Source organism: Adiantum capillus-veneris, chromosome 21 (assembly GCF_014529385.1).
Source record: "Adiantum capillus-veneris isolate H3 chromosome 21, ASM1452938v2, whole genome shotgun sequence".
Taxonomy (NCBI): domain Eukaryota; kingdom Viridiplantae; phylum Streptophyta; class Polypodiopsida; order Polypodiales; family Pteridaceae; genus Adiantum; species Adiantum capillus-veneris.
In genome coordinates, this window is record NC_140951.1 from 91,132,680 (window position 1) to 91,155,991 (window position 23,312).

Here is a 23,312-nt window from a genome sequence, read left to right on the forward strand (position 1 = left end):
GACCGCCGGCCCTAGCTAGGTATGCGGTGCCTCCCTCAGAGAAGCTCGTGATGTTGAGGTAAGTCACAATTGTTGGGGTATAAAGCCCAATGTGGTCGCCCAGGTGAGTGGGCGGGCCGCCAGGTATGTACACATATTCTTTTGTAAAAACCTAATAAGAACTCACTATGCTCTACACATTACAGTAGAGCGAGTTCACCATATCGTCGTGCTCTTATTCTCGCACTCTCTCTCGCGTCGCACTTCCGCTCATACTCCTTCAACTGGTATCAGAGCTCAGATCGAGGCTCGGGGCAGCATTGCACGAGGCTAGAGTCACCAGCTCAGATTGGAGTGAAATTCGATAGGCAAAGACACGGCCCAAGGGGATAAAACCAGAAGATATGGACGAAGATGAATGGAGCGAAATGGATGAATTGGCACTTTCTACCATTATGTTGACTTTGGCAGAAAGCGTTTACTTCAATGTAGCAGACGAGATGTCAGCTTATCAAGCATGCTTAAAGCTGAGTGATCTTTATGAGAAGCAGAGTGCAGCTTCACAGGTATACTGGCTTAAGAAGCTTGTTGACTTGAAGATGAAAGAAGGGACACCTATGTCCAATCATCTGAATGAATTCAACACAATCTATAGTCAGCTGTCAGCTCAAGGTGTCAAGTTTGATGAACCTGTTAGAGCTATGTTCCTGTTGATCACATTGCCAGAAAGTTGGGACACTTTTCGCACAACTTTGAGTAATTCTGCACCTCCAGATAGTTTGAACATAGCAGGTGTAGAAGGAAGTCTACTTACTGAAGAAACCAATAGAAAGACAATGGACAAAGGCAAAGGAACAGCCTTAGTTGTCAGGGGAAGGACCAAAGAAAAGTACAAAGGTGGAAAGAGGAATCAGTCTCGTAGCAAGTCCCGCAGTGCTAAAGGCAAGAGTGACATAGAATGCTACCATTGTGGCAAGAAAGGTCACATGAAAAGAGACTGCAGAGAATGGAAAGCAGAAAAAGGCAAAGAGAAAGCTGAAGACCATGGTGAGAAGAACAAGTCCTCATTGAAGATTCAAGAAATAAATGTGACAAACACTGTTGCAGAGGATGACAGTCTAGTGTCAGGAGACATCTATTTTTTGAAGAATACAATGGACTCAGCTCTTCTTACAGCATCTGATGGAAATGCACTGAGTGACTGGATTATAGACTCAGGGGCATCACTTCATGTGTCTCCAAACAAGGAGTGGTTTCCCTCTTATGTGACCACTAAAGATCATGTTCTGCTAGGCAATGGGCAGACATGTGAGATCTTAGGTGTTGGAGATGTTCAATTGAAGTTTCAGAATGGCTCTTCTTTCACGCTGAAGAATGTGAGACATGTTCCCACAATTACAAAGAGCTTGATCAGCACAGGTTTACTTGATGATGCTGGCTACGTCACCACTTTTGGACAGAACATGTGGAAGATATCCAAGGGTTCTATGACAATAGCACATGGAGTAAAGTCTGGAGAACTTTACATGATTTATGTATCAAATGTCTCTAAAAATGTAATCAATGTAATCGAGCCGAACGTTTCTTTGTGGCATAGCCGGTTAGGACATATGTCCAAGAAGGAAATGGAAATCTTGTCTCGTTCTGGTTATTTGCCTGGCTTTTCATTTAATGATTTTGAATTCTGTGAACATTGTCTGTATGGTAAGCAAACACAACAACCATATAAGCATAGAAGCAATAGAAGAGATACACAATTGGCACTTGTTCATAGTGATTTGTGTGGACCTATGCCTAACCTATCTCTAGGGGGAGCTTCTTACTTTATGACATTTATAGATGATTACTCGAGGAAAGTATGGGTTTACTTTCTCAAGCACAAGAATGAAGCGTTTGGTGTTTTCAAAACGTTTGTGACACTTGTGGAGAATCAGAGTGGCAAGAAGCTTAAATGCTTACGCACTGACAATGGTGGAGAGTATGTTTCAAAGGCCTTTCAGGACTTTTGTGAGTCAAAAGGTATAAAATGTGAACTTATTGCTCCTTACAATCCTCCTCAAAATGGTGTTGCTGAGAGGATGAATAGGACCATACAAGAGAAGGTCAGAAGTATGTTCTCTAATGCACAGCTGCCAAATGGGTTTTGGGCTGAAGCTGTTTCAACAGCTGTTCATCTTGTAAAGACCGGAGTCCTTCATTTGCACTGCTTCCTTGTAACATGAAGGCTCATTGCAATCAGCCAACATGACATAGTTCATAGATGGAACAAACCTATCAGGAGGTCGCATGATACGTCCAGATCTACGCACAATAGGTGGCTCAGGCTCAGCCATAACCTGTGGTTCCAATCTATCCTGTCCTTGCTCCTCTTGAGCCAGCTGTTTGACATGAAAGACATGGGTGAGGCAAGTCATATACTTGGTATGCGCATTGAAAGAGACAGATGAAAGAAGTTGATTTGGTTGTCTCAAACAGAGTATATTGACAAGGTTTTGCAACGTTTCAATATGGAGAAGGAAAAGGCATTGAGTGTTCCATTGCCACCATATGTGAAACTTAGCAAACAAGATTGTCCTGTGTCTGAGGAAGAACAGGCTGAAATGGATAAGATTCCATATGCGTCTGCAGTGGGTAGTTTGATGTATGCAATGATTGCTACTCGCCCAGACATTGCATTTGTAGTGGGAGTAGTAAGTCGATACATGTCAAACCCAGGTAAGAAACATTGGGAGGCAGTGAAAGGAATATTGAGATACCTGAAAGCTACAAAGAGTATACGTATATGCTATGGGAGTCAGGAGCTAAGTGTAAAGGGTTTTACAGACTTAGATTATGCAGGTGACTTAGACAACCGAAGGTCTACGTCAGGGTATGTCTTTACATTGGCTGGTGGAGCAGTATCATGGTGTTCTAGATTACAAGATTGTGTTACTCAGTCTACTACAGAGGCTGAATATGTTGCAACATCAGAGGCATGCAAAGAATCAATTTGGCTTAATCGACTAGTAACAGATTTGGGAATCAAAGAAGAGATGCCTGTGTTATATTGTGATAGTCAAAGTGCTATACAATTGGCTCGCAATCCAGTTTATCACTCAAAGACAAAGCATGTGGATGTAAAGTATCATTTCATCAGGGAAATGCTCGAGGATAAGCAACTTCAGCTTGTCAAAGTTCACACCATAGAAAATCCTGCTGATCTACTTACAAAAGGACTTCCCTCAGAGAGATTTGCGCATTTTCGCAAGCAGTTAGGTGTAGAGTAGTACATCACTTCTCTACATCTCTTGTATATTAGCTTGTATAGTAGCTTCTCTCACACTTAAAGTACCACATTGGACTTTAAGTGGGAGGTTGTTAGGGTATAAAGCCCAATGTGGTCGCCGAGGTGAGTGGGCGGGCCGCTAGGTATGTACACATATTCTTTTGTAAAAACCTAATAAGAACTCACTATGCTCTACACATTACAGTAGAGCGAGTTCACCATATCGTCGTGCTCTTCTTCTCGCACTCTCTCTCGCGTCGCACTTCCGCTCGTACTCCTTCAACAATGTGGGAATTATTGTGAGAAAGGGGCAAAGCTTGGAAATTAAGAGGCAGTGCTACCGTGATTGGTTGGAAGAGACAGGGGGAACACAAGTAGGTCTGAGGCAATAGCGTAGGACAACTCTGAGACGATATTGGTGAGACAAAGGGAGCGCACATAGGTCCGAGCAATCGCATATAATAGCTTCCATTATGTGGGTGGTGACGCAGATGAAGGCACATGGGGCAGATCTCTACGTGGGAACTAGGGAGAGATGGGAGGCTTTAGGTTTGCTAAACGTAACTAGAGGGAGTCTCCTCGATGAGTTAATGAATAAGTTCAAATTAGACCGAGTAGTAGTAGTAGGGGGGCCTCCATGGGAGGTTATCATTGGACCGAGTAGGGGAGCATTAAATAGATGATAGGATTCATAGGTACATGCATAATTGTTTTTCCTCATGTTTGTGATTTTGATGAGATAGCATTTAAGAGTTGGTAACATAAATGCTGATTGGTGGGGGCACCATAACACTATGTGATAAGGGTATGAAGGGCAGCGGTGAAGGACTCAAATTGATTCTAGCTCACAATGAGAACAGTCTGCTAAGAAGAATCAAAAGACTCCTAGTGTTTTTGGGTCCCAAAAGAAATTATGTAATTTGTACGGTAAGCGTAAATACTTTACCTTTGCTCCATTTAGATATTGTTAGGGTAAAGGGGCCAATTAAAAATTGGATCCGTGGCCCCCCAAGTTTATAATAGTTTTGAACCAATATTTGGGACAACAAGAGCCTACTGGTGGAGTGGATAGCATTAAGATCTAGGTTCAAAAATCTTGCTAGTGACATTGGCTCTCTATTCACCCAAGTGTGGCTCCCTTCACAGAGCCATTTTTGTTACACTACAAATTTTTTGTTGTTGTATTGCGTCTTGTGCACGTCTCAAATCAAAGCGTCGCTTTTATGGTGTGTGCGCCTTGCAACACTCTTCCGATTGAGCTTCTCATATTGAAAATTTGTGAAGCTGGAGGCACTTCAAAATTTGGCTTACTTCTTAGGCGGCCTTAACTTGGACCCTTCACCCTACATGCCATTTACATGCTCCACTAGGTTGCAACCTCGGCACAAGAAGATTTAGAAATTTTTTGATATAGGAAAACGGAGTTTGTTACAATGTTTTTCATACAATACACAACATCATGAGCTTTTGCTCGAGAGGCACCGCATACCTAGTTAGGTACATTTGGGGGTAGGGGACCCCGCCCCCCCCCCCCCCCCCCCCTTGGGGCCGGCGATCCCCTGCCCCCAATCGTACCTAGCTAGGTATGCAGTGCCTCCCCTCACCTAAGCTCAAGATGTTGAGGTAAGTCACAATGTGGGAATTATTCTGAGAATTTGTCTAAAACTTCTTGTGCTGAGGCTTCGTCCTGGCATTGAGATGCGGAGGTGCACTCAGCCTTGCAAGGCACTGGGCACACTCATGATCCACTACTATAGCAAGGCTAGCACTCAAGTGCATGCCTTGAGCTGCGGGCTCCCACTCATGGCCTGCTACCATGTAGTGTGCTGCTTAAATGAGGATGCATCGTCAGGGGCTTCTCTCTCTCTCTCTCTCTCTCTCTCTCTCTCTCTACCAATAGGCACTAACCTTTTGACAACAGAAAAAATCTCTCCCGTAGCTGTGATGCATTGTTGCCAGCGCCAGCACTTTGCAGCAGCATAAAGTTGGAGTGAGAAGCAATGCCGGGTCAAAGGATGCGGGCATGCAAGAAGAGGAGCTACTTTGCTAGCAGGAGGTGATAAGGTTCCCTCGATGCTCTCCCTGTCATTTTTCTTGTAGAACGGCAGCCAGGGATTGTCTCTCTCGCTCTCTCACCGTTTCTCTCTCTCTCTCTCTCAAAAATGGTGTCAGCTTCTCGGCCGCCAGGATAGCCATCTACCAGGAATCCACCTCGATATAGTTAAAGGGGGCAATAAGAGCATGGTCACGCGAGGCTTAGTTAGAACTAAGCCCTGACAACCTCTGACAGGCGCTCAACATGGCCACTGTCGGCAGTAGGTAGAGAGAGGAACAGCAAGTCGCAAGCAGGAGAGAGAGAGAGCTGGCGCTGACCGGTAATGGGTGGGTAAGTTTGTGTGACTATGCCTTTTTAGGCATAGTTAGCTTACTAAGCCGGTGAAGCTGCGAAAAGCTAACGCACGTCAGACATTGCCGGCTCAGCTTATGAAAAACTAAGCTTCGCGTGACCATAGCCCAACGGGCAGGTGTCCAATACGTATTAGAACATCGTCAAATTAAACATCAAATGTCTTTAAGATTCTTGAAACTCATGATGCAAATAGCATTGGAAATGAAGAGCTCTTTAAATGAGCTTTCTTTTCACGCAGCCACTTATGTTCAAAACTATTCATCATAACAAAAGATTGAATCATATCAACTCAAAATGTCCCACTATTGAATCATGTCGTGACGACATATTGAGCCGATTCGACATACTATTAATTAATTAAACGCATAGATTCCATTTCTCTCTTTGGATAAACTAAGACCTCTCCCTTTGACACAGTTCCTGTGCGCAGTTCTTGCGCTCAGCTCCCATGACGATGAGATCCTTTTCGTCGGGTCCGATCTCTACCTAAGTCTATCGCTCTCCACCCCAGCCTAGCATTGTGCGCATCTGCTCCACTGCACTGGACACAGCAAAACGTTGCCAGCGATGCCTTGCCAAGCACTGTATCGAGTGTGCATTCAACCCTGCCTCCGTATCCCCTGGCTCTGTTTCTCCCTTCGCTGCCCTGCGCTCCAACAAGGTGCAGCTGCCTACACACATTGTCCGCCTTGCGTGGCCTTCCATACCTTGCCTGCCGAGCACACCAGTGCGACCATCGCCTTGCAACGAAAACAGAGACGCAAACTTGCAGCTCGGACATGCGTGATTCTCTTCTGCCCATGCTAGCACTGCCAACCTTGGACAACGGCCAGCACGAGGGCTCTCTCTCTCTCTCTCTCTCTCTCTCTCTCTCTGTGTGTGTGTGTGTGTGTGTGTGTGTGTGTGTGTGTGTGTGTGACACGAGGGACGCGTCGACGACGGCCAGCACCAAGGCTCTCTCTCTCTTCTCTCTCTCTCCTTGCCTCTGACACGTACGATCTCCATCCCTTTTCCCCTCAAAAGATGCGAGCATCTTCCAAGATACCCCAAAATTTGACATGCTTCCAAAATTATAGCAACATACTGGATTCTACGTTATAAGTGGCCTTATATTGATCACTTTACCCTAGCTATAAAAAAATTAAGGGCTCCATGCCACGATCCACCTAGCAGCATCTTGATTCTTAATAACGACCATCTATTAGAATCTTAGAAAGAGAGAGAGGCTATAGTGTTGAAGCTAGGTCAAAGGCATTATTCTATGCTTGCAGTTGCATGTGGTGACCCTAGCATCCCACTACAACATCGACAATTCAAGCCCTTCCCCCGAATCTCCATTGCTTGATCCCCCTCCTCCTCATCTCTCTCTCTCTCTCTCTCTCTCTCTCTCTCTCTCTCTCTCTCCGTTTCGTTTCATTCCGTTCCATTTCACTTTAGCTCAATACAGTGTCAATTTTTTAGTTTTCAGTTTTTCAGTCTTTTACATAGACATTGTATCAGATTCACGATTTGTAAACTCTTTTGTCTCATAGGTCACTTTGGCCTTTTAAGACGTTATTATATCATTTTATTTCATTTCTCTCTCTCTCTCTCTCTCTCTCTCTACAAAATTATAGCCATAGCAAAAGCAATGTTTAAACTCCTCCTCTAGCATTCTAAAAAGGCAACCATGTTTCAAGGTTTGCAGATGTTTTCAGGGTTTGCAAACAACATGTATAGTTTTACAATTCTTCGGCAATTTTAATCGCTTAAAAATACACAAACCGAGGTTTTCTTGCAGACACCGCTCCCTTTGCTATGACAAAATTCCCTCTCTCTCGTACTCAAGTCCACCAAAAATTCAAATTTTGATCCTTATTGTTTTTAATAAACATATAAAAATAAAAGATATAAAGAAAATTGTAGAGTTACTATATCCCTCCCAGTGTTCGAAAAAAGATCGAGGTTTAGTGTATTGAATATAAAAATAAAATATGTAAAGAAAATTATAGAGCTACTATATCCCATCCAATGTTTAAAAAAATTGGGGTTTAGTGTATTTTAACCAATTAAAATTGCAAAATCCCGGCTAGGCTTTGAGATTGCCGGCAAAAGCTCAAAATCGAAAAGGGTGGCCTTATAATTTTCTTTGTTTGGCAAGCAATTTCAAAGCTCGCTCTCTCTCTCTCTCTCTCTCTCTCTCTCTCTCCCTCCCTCTCTCCCCCCCCCCCCTCCTCTTGGGATTTCTTTTATGACATCTTTGTTTCTCTCCTTCTTTTGTGTCTGGGTGTTTGTGTCTGATGTTAGGTGTATATAGCATGACCATTTCTTCTAGGACTGTGAACAAAGTTTGGTGAATACCGAAATATGTTGGTGTTAATCAAGGTTGTGAATTCATTCATTTGTGTTCTATTTAACCTCTCCTATATTGTGAGGTCCAAAGATGACCACATAATAGCTTTGAGGTTCCTTGGACATTGTCATGAAACCCATGTATATCCTATTCTATATACTCTATTAATAGGCAGGGGCTCCATCCATGTGGCTGCAAGCATGGATGCCCCTATCTTTCTCTTCCTCTACCAAAGATGTCGGGCAATCAATTATGCTTCCTTGCCAACATGGCAAGTGCGAGACATCGGCATGGTGCTGCCTTGAATTACGCGCACAGTGCTACCCTTGAATTCTAAGTGCATGGCATGGGAGTGCCACACGAGGGTGCTATCCTTGCGGCTACAACTGCAATCACAGTGCCCTTTGAGCTATGGGTGTATTGTGCTTCATGTGCCAACAACCGGGTCTAGCAAAGTGGCTTGCACATTGCCTCCACCTCATGAGCTACACCCTTGAACTGCAATGGGAGGTGTCATAGAATTGTGGGGATGAGGGGTACTGAGAGAGAGAGAGAGAGAGAGAGAGAGAGAGAGAGAGAGAGAGATCTATTGGTAGCCCTTCAGCACTTGGCATGCCTCTCAAGTGCAAAACAAGCAACATATCAAGTTTTCATATTGAGCTTCAGCCGCTCTCCAAGCAAAACTTGACTTGTTTGATTTAGCAAAAGTCTAGTGTTAAGAATGCAAGACTCACAACATTCTGGCATTGCTCCATAGTGACGATTACTGCTCTATCTTGTATTTGTGTTTGTCTTGTCTTAGGCTTCACTTTTTTTGGAGACTCCTTGGAACACAATGTGCCTTTCAACATCTAGAGCAATTGGGGGTAGTCTCATCAATTCCTTAGGGATGATAAGGAACCGATGACATCTAGAGCGATTAGGATAGTCTCATCAATTCCTTAGTGATGATAAAGACATTGTTTTTATCCACACATTCATTTACTTTTATGATTCACTAGGATTCTATACGAATACAGTATTTTACTATGCTACTTAATCTCAAGGCTATATATGATACTAATTGCACTTTATGAGAGGTTTAGGAAAGATTAGAGAGAGAGAGAGAGAGAGAGAGAGAGAGAGAGAAGAATTTAGGCCAACAATCGATGTTTAATTCCAATTGATAAGGGTAAAATCCCAATTAGAACATACAATTGTATACTCAATAATCTGACGTTACATATTGCGATTGCTCAATTCCAACCATAAATCAAATCACATCGACTAATTAGCTCAAATCTGATCCAAAATACTCCAACTAGTCCCTCTTTGCTTGCACAAAAAGATCCTAGGAATTTTTTGTTTTCGGTGAGTAGCCAAACTTTCTTGATCACCAAGAATACGACAAGAGAGATAGAAAGAGAAATTTCACCTTCTCCTTCTCTCTTGTTCCTTGCCTTATCCCTCCCCTTCACCACTACAAACCACTATTTCTTCCCCCTATTCTATTGGTTGACATTTGGGTGCTTTATCTACAAGATGAAATTAAAGGATTACCAAGGACAAATAAGTAAATGCTTTTCAAAAAGAGCTAATATAAATGACTACCATAGAGCAAGTCTTTTAAGAAAACAGGGACGGAACGAAAGGAATTTCTTAAGAATTCAAGGTCTTTTGCAAACATGTTTTAAGATTACTATAGCCTTAAAAACTTGGTAGGGTTGCAAGGAGCTTCTCACAAGCTCGGCCTGTGGCAAGGTGGGCATCGAGCAATGGAGTTGGCTCTTCAAGCATTGTGGGGAAATTGCTTTGGCTTGAGGGGCTAGGGTAGCCTCGGGAGGGAGGCCCTGAAAGCCATGCTTGTGACATGCTGCTTAGTCTTAGACCCCCCTTTGTGCATCTGCTCTCCTACCCCTCTTGTGGGGGATAAATCGTTGTCAAAGGATTTGTGTTCGGTCCAGTGGCATGGAGTACAGACATGGGAAGTCGACGCTCCATGGTGGCACCGATGGATCGGTTGTCATCTGAGCATCTTGGTGGTTTTTTGCATAGGGTCCTGGCTCCCCTTGAAAATTCTGTTGTGCTAGTTTGGGTTTGTTGGCTCGGCTATTGTTCAAAGTTTTGCTCATTCTTTTTTGCTTGGAGAGGTTGAAGGCAGGGCCTCTTTTGGTGGTAGCTGAGGAGTCCTTAGTGGCATCTTCAACCTCTTCAGACCTTCTATGACTGGTGAGGGAGGCTTGGACTCCCCCCATATGCAAGAGTACGCCCTTTGTTAGCTTGTGGTTCAGTCACCTGGTATGGTTTTTGATCTTGTATTGGTTGGGGCTTTGATGTTGTATTGTGGTTTGGATTTGAGTGTATAGTTATTCATTTTGTCGCTCCCGCACTGGTCTAGTGGGGAGTTTGTAATTTGTTGTTTTGGTTAATCTAATCTATATTCATGTTTGTGAGTTCGGCGAAAACAAAAAGATGAATGTAGCCAACACCAGATCCGGAGTTCTTTTGTTCGGTTCTGTTTTGGCTCTATGGAGTGCTGGCTCGGGTCATGAAGTTTGTATGTGGCAGGGGCGGCTTCTTGGTGGCAACCCTGAGCACTCTCTAAGGGTGATAGGGCCCATGGTGTGGTGTTATCTATTTGGTTTGGTGGCTTGGTCAGGAGACCTCCTTGCAAGAGTTAGATGTAGGCGATGGAAGCTGTTAGATTTTTGGTGGCACCCTTGTGGGCTTTCTTGATTATGGTTGCTTTTTTGGTAGGGGTTTGCCTTCATTGTTTAGCAATCTTATGTGGATCCATTGAGCTTATCTTGGTGCCCTAGCTCGGCTTATGAGCAGGGCCTTTCATGTAATTTTTTTGTTTTTCTTAATATAATATAAATCACTATTGTGAGTTATGGGGAAAAAGATTACTATAGATAAACAAATGAGAGACCCTATTGTTGATAATCCAATAGAGCTAGGGCTCAAACCTAGAGAACTACATTCCTTTCTCTAATAAATGCACACATCGTACCTCCAAATGTTTCCCTTCAAAGAGAAAGTTCCTTGTACAAGTTCTTAACTTTTTGGTTCAACCAATTAACAAGATTGTTACTATGTTTTGGGTTACAGGTGAGTTTCAAGTAAACACTCGGCCCTTCAAGATAAACAATCCTTTGCGAATGACCCATTCTTAATATCACGAAGGCAAAATCTTACCATCCTATGTATGTAATGAACACATGTAAGGAACACACTAAAATTTATTTTATTTTTCCCTTACCAAAAATTGAGCTATGTTCAATATGTAAATACACAATTGAAAAGAAACACTCCAAATTTTTATGTCCAAAGTCATGGCCCACACATAGCACCTTGTTGTCTCTTGTGTATTGTCTTGATATACTCCAAGTTATGCCATGTCCCAAAAGTGAATGAAACCAACATAGCAACTTTCATTGAGACCAAAAATAGCACTTCGTGATCTAAACTAATCATTCTTTAGGTTTTCCAAGTGAATAATTGTGGGGAGAGAGAGAGAGAGTTGACTTAGTAGTGAGGGTGAATACTCGGATTTTGTTAGGCTTCTACCCCTACCCCTCCAAAGAAACTCATTAGATATGGCAAAGCTTACATCATATATCATGCTGAGGGCTCCTTGGAGAAGTTTTATCGACTATGACGTCCTAGAATTTCTTAGTTGGAGTCTTCTCAAGCTCTATAATCGATCAAAATTAGCATAGCTTGGCCTCACTTTTAATACTATCAAAAGCATGTCTGCAAGCAACACTTATTATCCTTCTTCAAACTTAAATAAGTTGAAAGGATTTTGCTTTCTGCATTTTTCTCATTTAAGGGTCTCTATTCCTCTACTTAATTTTTGTACCCCTTCCTTTTCAAGCTTAATTGGTCTCACTCGAATTTCACATCAATATTTTGGTTAGTCCCTTCTTGTAGACCAAAATAAGCCTCAAAATATAGGATTTTGCAAAACATTACCCTAATCTCATCACTTCAATTGTAAAAAAATTAAGTTTCAAGGTCATTCTAGGCTGTTTTGATCTCACACGTGTATTTTGGAATCCATAGAATTTATTAGAAGCTTTTGAATGTTTCAAGAGTTGCCTAGAATTTCTAGAGCAGATCGTGTTGCCATGCTAGCCACTTTCTGAGCTTAGGGATTAACATAATTAAGCCTTCTTGGAGATTTTTTTTGGTCCATTAATGGCCAAAAGAAAAGTAGATGTAACTATAACTTTGTCCTAAGAGATCTAAAATGTTTCAGGATCTCTCTGAAGTCTCTTATGTTTATCATTGCCATTCTTCCTAGCAAGATAGACTAAAAACGTTTTGAGCACTTGTTCTCTACCTTAGAGAGAGAGGTAATCATCTTAGCCTTGCACTTGCACTATAGCTCAGAGGGTGCACTATATAATCGTGCTAATGTACCAAATGAGTTTAGGGGTTTTAAAATGCAAAAAACTTAGGCAATTTAATAGAGATACATTATAATAAGAGATTTTTATGTTCCCTTTTGAAAAAAAATCCTAAAATAAGAAGTCATTTTATTTATTCAAACATGTTAAAAAAGGGGTTTTTTAATTATCTCATGAACGCCCATTATATATGATGGTACTGAATAGTGAACCCCTCGAGCATTATAGCCACACAATGACACTTGTCAAAGGTCAAAGCTTTATAATAATTCTTGAAACTCCTTATGGGCTTATCAAAATTTTAAACGAGTTATGTCACCCTTTACATCACAATTCACCAATAACACATAGTTATAAAAGGCTTTTAGTATATTGTGAGTTTTTAGATAAACTCACCGCAAGTGTCTTCCTTGGCATGTGCCGATATACGTTTACATTATAGATTGGTGTTATACTCGGTGACCAACAAACATTGTCTGTCATAATTATCTTAGATATAAAAGTCTAAAAAAAATGCTAGCATCAAAACCTTTGTTTACATTACTTTCTTGTGAGATGACTAACTCTCCATTTACATGATAACTAACTCCTCATTTACTCTTTGTGATTCTTTAGAAGAATGAATTTTAGGAGTATAGTAAATATATATTTTAGGAGTATAGTATTGTAAAGAGAAAAATTATTTTTTAATGAAAATTTTGCAACCCTTCTTCAGTGAACCCTTGCAATTGCAGATGTCATCGAGTTGTTCAAATATTACAGCTCCCCACTGCATCGAAATTGCTCAAGCTTTACTTTACTCAAGCCTTTTGGAAATAAGGAAAAATTTATGAGAGCAAACTCCAATGAATGATGAGAGAATGACTCTTCTCTTTGGTATTTAAAATTTCCTTTATGTCTGGCAATACTAGAAAGATCAAATCATAACTTTGATTAGATCCTTTTTTAATGAAATAATTAGGAGACCACTATTGAGTCCATCTCTTTTAAGCATCACAACCTTTGATTACAACAGAGACTCCAATTTGTGCTCCTCATTATGCCATCTTCAACAGCTTCTACCCTTAATCTTTGCTCACCCAAAGTTCTGTACTTTGAAACTCCTTTACGAAACCTCTTGCTCCTTTACAAGTAATTCAATGTAGAAATCTTCAAAAGAATACTACTTTTGTTGTTGAGAAAAGTTCTCATCATGCATAAGAAAAAATGGTTCTCCTTTTTCGAAACGACTTTTAGATAATCTTTTGGAAACATTGTGGCATTTCTAGAGCGGTTCTCAATCTATACACATGGCCTTGAAGCTAAAAGAAATCCTCTTCTTATCATCTAGTAAAATTGCTTAGCACTAGTTTGGAAACCTAATAGGATATAAAAGTGTCCTTTCAAGGTTTTGGAAAAAATCGAATACTTTGGTTATATGTATGTGTTTGCAGAAGTCTTTACTTTAGCTCAAAGCTAAAATCACACTTTATGTGGAGAAAATAAGAAACACTCGTAAGTCTAGATTGTATGGTCATGAGGAGCTCTCAACGCCAAAGAAGTGTTCAATTTGGTCCCAAAAACAACACCTGAGGAGTCCACTATCTAAAAATTGTATATGGCACGTGCAAACAAGAGGTATTTAAATAATCCCTTATTCGTATATTTTCAAGTATTATGTGTACTTCTTATGTATGCATTTTTGTAAAAATCTAGCCCTTATGTATGAAAGTTCACTTTCTCAATTAAAAAATCCTTTATGTAAGTATATTTTTTAAAAAATGTACCTAATAAATACAAATCTCTTATTTTGTTCGCACGTGCTATCTTACATATTTCCTAATGGACGCCTCGAAAAACAACATATTTTCTAGGTGAATCCTATTTTACACCAAGAAAATCTATAGACAATGCATGAGCCTATCTTTTCTGTAAACACCAATGAGTTCTTGACCAAAGCCTATGATTGCTATAGGCCCAAAAATTTACTTTTGAACATAGAATTATATACAAAAAAGATGCATTTTTTACATTCTGCTAACCTATCATCAATGTTTCTATGTGTAGACCTATCATAATCTTTATAAAACCAAATTCTTAATAACAACATCTAAATGCTAAACTAACATTACTTCAAGCACTAAACTTGTTACTAGTGTATGTTTAGATGGTCAATGTGGCTACATGTGTATCTATTAAAGACAAGAAATCCCTAGAATGTAGACAAATTCCTTTTCTTAAAGTTTACTCCTTTCCACTCGTCCAAAATTTCAAAATATAATTAGTTAAACTTAGGACACTTACAATTCTTTTACTTACAAAAAGAAAAAGCATTCTTTCACTTGGAGTCATAGAATATTTTTAGACAAGCCATTCAACGAATCACAATAGAAGGGACCTAAAAATCATTCTCACATATTTCTTTGGATTAAGTAATTGTTTTGAATTTCTCAACTAGACTTTACCATGAGCTGTTACAGTAACTTCAATCAAACAACCAATTATTGACTTTGTTTGTCTGTATTTTGTGGATGATGGAATTCTAAGAAACCTTACACAAAGTGTATGCCTAGAGTGTAGTTCACAACCCATCTTTCAGCATAAGTTGAGTACCTAACTTCATCATAAAATATTCCTCTCATGTTACCTACCTTCGAGAATGTTTCATTTTCACTAAATATTTTCCTCGACTATACTCATGCGATGCATTACCATAATAGTAAGGTGCATCATATGAGGAGTATGCTATAATACTTGGCTTTCTTAATAGTTCACCATATGTCTAAGGTGAAAACTAGTACTTCAACTAGGACAAGGGGACTTGAGACGGGGTGTTATAACATTTAGGAGACAATGAATATATGCTTCGTTAATGGATTGCATTGATTACTACCTTGATTACTACAAAGAAGAACGTTCATTTAAGCATTTGAGAGGTAAGATGAATGTTAACAATCTCAAGCTAATTTTCTTGTTTAATGAAGAGAGGTTAAGGTAGGAGTAGAATATCTTTGTGATCTTAGCCTTCCTAGTTCTTAAACTTAGGTGGAACAAAAGTTTCGCTTAAAAATAACCTTTTATATTTAATGAAAGCTCATGCGAAACATTTGAAAGAAGTCCTAGATTCGACCCTCAATGGAAATCATCCTTTGCAAGATAACACGCCCAATTTAAGAATGAACAAAATATTAGGGCTTTATTTGAAAAACAACCTTTACATAGCGTTTCCATTAGAAAAATCCATGAGCTGTAATTTATTTTCAAGTTGAAGGCCTCATAGATCAAATAACATAGTAAAATTTGTAAATATAATAATTATTTTTTAGAAAATAGCCATGGGTTTCAAGTTACATTGGGTTGAAGGCAATATAAATCGAATACAAAGTGATTGTGAGTGCTAGAATTTCAAGTAATCTAACATAAAGCAAGATTCAAGACATAGGAGTCACTCACTTTGGAGTAAATCAATGAAGACCCAACGTAGAGAGCATCATAAGATAGAACCCACTATCATTGGGCAAGAGAAAAACATAATAGAGAGTAATTCAAGCCATGCCAACACTAACAGACCAAGCAACCAACAAATGTGGGTACCCTTGCCTTCGAACAAGCCTTGCAATTGTGATACTACTTTCAGTTGTCGAGCTAAAGTTTTAGTAGTTGGAACTTGAGTGATTTTATGTACAAGTTTTTTTTTAACAACATCAAAAGGCCCTTAATGCGGTTATAGGCTTGCAAATCATGTGTTTGAGTGAGTAAAGGCCGGATCTATTCACAATTGGCCTCTTCAAGAACAAAAAAAACGGTACTACTCAATGCCTCTATTCATAGAAATTTCGGAAAACATTTTTCGTACCTCTCTCTCTCTCTCTCTCTCTCACCATGGCCTCTATATATATATATATATATATATATATATATATATATATATATAAAAGCATCACTTTATAGAGAGAGGAAAACAATTGTTGACTTAACATATGACAATACTTAGTTGATAGCCCTCTTTGTGAGAAAGAGGAATTAAACAAGTTTGCCATCATTTGATTGGCATATTATCGCACTAATCAACAAGCTTTATCCATTGGTACGCAGTTGTTTCCAAGAGTTCCATGGTTCATTAATGCTCGATGTAGGCCAAAACCAACAGTGAGATATAAAATATACTGGACTTTGTTCTTTCTCCTCTTGTAAGACCTCTTTAGAAGACCAAACAAGGTGAAGGATCCCATTGGCATTCCATATGAGTCTCTTAAATGAAAGGACCATTCACAAACTAAAATAGTTAAGAAGATTTGAATCATTCAATGCTTCACATGAAAAAGTGCATTGAACGCCTAACTCTCTTCTTCACTAAGGCTTGTTTTAGAAAGAAAAAAAACAAAGGAGGACAACCTATGATTACTTAAGTTCTTGTGAAGGACTTTAGGTGCCTTGGGAATTGACATGGGGATCTAACCTACATTTTCACAGCTAGCACACGAGTATCTAGAGTGTTGCATGGCACTCAGAAGTAGTGTGACACTCTCCGGAGGTTACACACACACACACACACACACACACATACTAGGGCTTGTTTACACAAGAAGTTTTGGACAAATTCTCACAATAATTCCCACATTGTGACTTACCTTAACATCATGAGCTTCTGCGAGGGAGGCATTGCATACCTAGCTAGGTACGATTGGAAGTAGGGGACCGCCGGCCTGGTGGGGGGGCCGGGGGTCCCCTGCACCGAATCGTACCTAGCTAGGTATGCGGTGCCTCTTGAACAGAAGCTCATGATGTTATGCATTGTATGAAAAACACTGGAAAAGACTTTGTTTTCCTACATGAGAAAATTTCTAAATCTTCTTGTGTTTGGAAACGCCTGGCAGTAAAGGCGAGGGACTATGGACATGCTTGCTATGGTTCAACCCCGACAACATGCGGTTGTGGGTGCGTGGGCGCAAGCCCGTAAAATTAGCTGATAGGAAGCATCAGATTGCAATGACAAAAGGAAACCCCTTGTCTATGAAAACTTCATGAACAAGATATATATAATGTGTTTGGGACCTCTCATTTATTTCGTTCACAAAAGGGCTAACCTTGAGCTAGATTAATCTGTTCATTAGCTGCTTACAAAGAATAAGAAATGAAACTGCAGCAACGAAACAAACAAATAAAGAGGAGGACCGGCGCTTACATGAGGAAGCTGATTGATGAGTTCAACGAAAGCTTCCAGCTGCTCCAAGCAGATTAGGAGGTCGAAGCAGCATCAGCTATGGCGGCCGGAGCTACATGCAGGCTACGGCGAACTTACAGAGGCCAGAGAGAGAGAGAGAGAGAGAGAGAGAGAGATAGAGAGAGAGGCGCACAATGATGGTCTGCGCAGAGAAACAAGATTTCCGAATCCGCGCAGAGAGAGAGAGAGAGAGAGAGAGAGAGAGAGAGAGAGAGAGTATGTACACAACTCAGAGCTCTCAGGGAGACAATATATGTACTGAAGGATCAGAAAATAGCAGTAAAGCTTAAATAAAGGAGGGTTTTTTTTTGCCCTCAGATGGTGGGCTCCCGGCAGCAGCATGATCCGGAAAATGAGCCTATGTCGTATGTTCCCTCTTGTTTCAAGATAAGGAGACCCATCTCAAACTTTTCACAGGATCCCATCTTTCCCAACAAATTAATAGGGTGGGTTCATACTGCCGCAATGCGCGCACACATTCTCTGCCTTTTCCAGCACAGCGCGATTTACATTCGACAGTCCATTTACAAAATCAAAATCTGCACCTATAGGAGCAACAAGGCACCGAAGCCTGCATGGTTAACCCCTTTGGTCGCACAGACGCCGGGGGGGGCAAAGGTTTGAAGCCTCCCCGCAATCCGTGCTGAAAAGTGCATGGACCTTCATCTCGTCCGAAGGGGGATGGGCGCACACAGCTCTGATAGGTCCGGACACTTTAATAATTTTTTTCAATCAATTAATTTGGGCCAACGCACGGATGTTATGCAAGTTTCGAACAGTCTGAACCACACCTTAAGCTTCGTTCTAATGAGACCAAGTTACCCACCGAACCAAACCCACCCGTTGTCACTCGCGACAAAGAGAGAGGAAGGTGTGTGCAACCAAGGTGGCACACAAGGATTGGAGGAGAAGAGAAGTGAGGCTTTCGGACCCACATCTTCACGTGCGACACCTCCCCCCTCAAAAAAACGCCGCTCATTAGGAAAGAAATGGACTCATTTTCAGGCCTTTTAGCTCTAGTGAGAGAATGCTCCTTAGCCAATAGGAAGAAGGTTAATGTTACGTTGAAAAGCCTTTTGTCTCATTTTTGAAAATATCCATGAAAAACATTTTGGTGAAATTATCATTGTCATGAGAAAAGTGAGGCGCTTGATAGTGACATCTTGCACAAGCGCCGAGCGCCTTTTTATGACCAGTTGTTGCTATCTCGCATAAGCATCAATCACCTTTTTATGAGGTATTCGCAATTCAAATTCGAACGGGTTGTACTTGATAGCGATTGATATGTACTATTTAAGACTGTGAAGGGGTAAGAACCAAGCGAATAGAGACCCATGAGGGTCTTGGGAGCCTCTATTCGCTTGGTTCTGACCTCATGAGGTCTTAGGCTTAAAACGGTTGTATCTTGAGCTAGAGACGTCGGATTTCAGTGTTTTAAAGTGCTATCCTATGGGTTTTGGACGTTCCGGATGCATGCGTGGTGTTCTTTTTGTATTTTGAAAACATCTCTTATGTGTTTTCTCTCATCGCACATCACATCACTCATTAAGATTCACGAACATGGATTTTGGTGCACACTTAAGTTGGGCTCTCGAAAAGCATTTTATAAGAGCATGCATTTAAGTGATCGAGCAAAGTTTTATGTATGTACTATGAGAAATAGAATTCCACAAAACTATTTTTGTATTTTTTAGGATTACCTCTCTCTATGCTGAGTTGGCGTTTTTTACATGGCCCAAAATTGAGTTCAACTTTCTCCTAATGTACTAAGAGCTTAGCATTGCAAAATGCTGACTACACAGCTTGTTCATTCATAGATGGGTGATGTCACAAGCGCTTTACTAGTTGGAAACAACCTACTGATTGCTCATCCCATGATCGTTTCAATCTTGAAAGCGTCCTCCACATGAAGAATGGACACACAACACAATCACATGCACTTAAATATTTAAAAATAACGAGGTAATAAAATGACCACTTTTTCTTAAGAAACAAGTTTTCTTACAATATGTAGTAGAGAAACCACTTTCAACATGCAATCCTGCACGAGTTTTTTCTTTTTGCAATATTCTCTCAATTAAATTATAAGCAACAACCAGACAATATACACCTACTCCATGCTTAGAATAAGCCACGGAGACCAAAAAGACTTACTACAAGATTCTAAGGCTAACAGGGGAGCCACCCCCACACGACCATGAGATGAGATTTGATAAACAATGAACAAATCCCAAATACATAACAAACATCAAGCTAATCAAGGAGCCACCCTTCAAAATTATTCCCATACCAAATTATAGCTGCATAAGGGGAGAGCCTCTGAACTCCATCACCTCGCAAAGCAACACCTTCCTCCATAGAAACCTACTGGAGACAAGAGCCACATGCTTTTGATAGAGATCCATGCACCGTCCAACTATCAGGAGAGGGCCAATGAACTAGGCTTTGAGGGAAGCCCACCCCGTGGAAGTTGGCCTCTAGTGCCACCATGCACACTAAGTATGCACACACAGAGAACATGAGGAAGGAGACGACACACAGATTAGATGGGGTGGTGGTACTCACACACATTCAACGTACTAGTATGTGAGTACGGTTATTCATATGGATGAAAGAATGGTTGTACACATAGGTGACTAAACAAACTAGCCTATAACCTAATAATCTCCCACTTAAAGGCAATGTGCCTTTAATGTGATGTAATTGATATTTTGATAAATTGTTTATGGATTATTTAGTATAGTTTATGCACATTGCAATGTGAATTGAATTTATAATATGATCACTTGAATTGGTGTTGTGTTAGAGAAAATCGGTGAATGACAAATGCAAGAGAATACTGTGATGGCTTCTTCATGGAATGAAGTTGCCACTGTTGGACCTTGTGGTGATGCAAAGTGCTTCACAATTTTTTTTCAATTCATAGTTAAGTTATGGAAAATTTTATTATTAGAGCTCTTTATGAATAGTGTTTATTTTATGCGTAAGTGTGAGCCCTTTGTAATCATTTTATGAGCATTGCCTATATCTATAAACAAATACGTGCAAGAGGAAAATGCTCACTCTTGCATGGGGGGAGAATGCAGCCATTGCCTCTCTCTCTCTCTCTCTCTCTCTCTCTCTCTATATATATATATATATATATATATATATATATATATATATATTCACATCATGCTTTATGCAATCTCTATCAATCTATTGTTACTATATTATCTGTGCGATCTTCATATTATTTAGCAAGTCCACCATAGCTTCCGCTTGAGGCAATGGTATCAGAACCAAGTTACCGCTCTTGGAATCACAAGCTCTCCAGAGATTTGCATGGATATAGGGAGCAAGTGATTTACAACGATTTGAGCTAATTATCTTAACTCTTTCATTCGCGATATAGAGATGTATGTGCATTTTGTGTAATATATGGTGCTTTGAATGGATTATACAAATTGGATAAGATCATAAAAGGTAACTCTGATTAGCAAGCTTGAAAAATGATTAGTCAAAAATAGCATACACTTGATCTTGCATAGTATACATAGTTGTAGAGTGCATGGAAGAAGAGGTAATAAGTAGAAATTAATTAGTGAAGGAGTACGAGCGGAAGTGCGACGCGAGAAAGAGTGCGAGAAGAAGAGCACGACGATATGGTGAACTCGCTCTACTGTAATGTGTAGAGCATAGTGAGTTCTTATTAGGTTTTTACAAAAGAATATGTGTACATACCTGGCGGCCCGCCCACTCACCTCGGCGACCACATTGGGCTTTATACCCCAACAACCTCCCACTTAAAGTCCAATGTGGTACTTTAAGTGTGAGAGAAGCTACTATACAAGCTAATATACAAGAGATGTAGAGAAGTGATGTACTACCCTACACCTAACTGCTTGCGAAAATGCGCAAATCTCTTTGAGGGAAGTCCTTTTGTAAGTAGATCAGCAGGATTTTCTGTGGTGTGAACTTTGACAAGCTGAAGTTGCTTATCCTCGAGCATTTCCCTGATGAAATGATACTTCACATCCACATGCTTTGTCTTTGAGTGATAAACTGGATTGCGAGCCAATTGTATAGCACTTTGACTATCACAATATAACACAGGCATCTCTTCTTTGATTCCCAAATCTGTTACTAGTCGATTAAGCCAAATTGATTCTTTGCATGCCTCTGATGTTGCAACATATTCAGCCTCTGTAGTAGACTGAGTAACACAATCTTGTAATCTAGAACGCCATGATACTGCTCCACCAGCCAATGTAAAGACATACCCTGACGTAGACCTTCGGTTGTCTAAGTCACCTGCATAATCTGAGTCTGTAAAACCCTTTACACTTAGCTCCTGACTCCCATAGCATATACGCATACTCTTTGTAGCTTTCAGGTATCTCAATATTCCTTTCACTGCCTCCCAATGTTTCTTGCTTGGGTTTGACATGTATCGACTTACTACTCCCACTGCAAATGCAATGTCTGGGCGAGTAGCAATCATTGCATACATCAAACTACCCACTGCAGACGCATATGGAATCTTATCCATTTCAGCCTGTTCTTCCTCAGACACAGGACAATCTTGTTTGCTAAGTTTCACATATGGTGGCAATGGAACACTCAATGCCTTTCCCTTCTCCATATTGAAACGTTGCAAAACCTTGTCAATATACTCTGTTTGAGACAACCAAATCAACTTCTTTGATCTGTCTCTTTCAATGCGCATACCAAGTATATGACTTGCCTCACCCATGTCTTTCATGTCAAACGATTTTGCCATCTTTGACTTCAAAGCTGAAATTTCTTCCAAGTGCTTGCCAGCAATCAACATGCCATCCACATACAAAATAAGGATCAGCCAATTGTCATCCTTAGCCTTCTTTGTATATAGACAGTGATCGAACTCACTACGTTTGTAGCCTTGAGAAAGCATAAACTTGTGGAATTTATGGTACCATGCCCTCGGTGATTGTTTTAAGCCATAAAGACTCTTTAACAACTGGCATACCCAATCTTCCTTGACTTTCTCAACAAACCCTTCTGGCTGCTGCATGTAAATTTCCACATCTAAATCACCATGCAAGAACGTTGTCTTGACATCCATTTGGTGCAACACCAAATCTAATATGGCAACCAATGCAAGAAAGCATCTCAATGTAGTCATCTTGACCACCGGAGAGAAGACTTCATCAAAGTCAATGCCTTGTTCTTGCTTAAAGCCCTTGGCAACAAGCCTTGCTTTGTACTTTGGCTGACTATCATGAGCGGTGATCTTATACCTGTAAACCCATTTACAAGGTAGAGCCTTTTTGCCCTGTGGTAATTTAACTAGCTTCCATGTCTTGTTTTTATGCAGAGCTGTCATCTCTGACTGCATGGCCAATTGCCAATTCCCGGAGTCCTTCATTTGCACTGCTTCCTTGTAACATGAAGGCTCATTGCAATCAGTCAACATGACATAGTTCGATGGAACAAACCTATCAGGAGGTCGCGTGACACGTCCAGATCTACGCACAATAGGTGGCTCAGGCTCAGCCACAACCTGTGGTTCCACTCTATCCTGTCTTTGCTCCTCTTGAGCCCTGACATTTTGTCTTGCACATGCAGGTCCATCTTCTTGGAAGACAACTCTTCTAATCTCCTCAACCCTCTCTGGTTTAGAATGATATTTGGATTCATTAAAGTGAACATCATTGCTGCGGACAACCTTTCTGGATTCGGGATCCCAAAGTCTGTACCCCATCTCA

At 40.5% G+C, this 23,312-nt stretch overlaps 1 protein-coding gene across 1 annotated transcript in view; it reads right to left on the reverse strand.

The window, feature by feature from the left end:
- Window positions 1-17,854, reverse strand: part of LOC147431334 (uncharacterized) — a 23,301-nt gene extending 5,447 nt beyond the window's left edge. Inside the window, exon 1 of the mRNA XM_086493934.1 lies at window positions 17,545-17,854. The gene's annotated coding sequence lies outside the window, so the exon portion shown is untranslated. The remainder of the gene's footprint in view (window positions 1-17,544) is intronic.
- Between the last annotated feature and the right edge of the window lie 5,458 nt (window positions 17,855-23,312).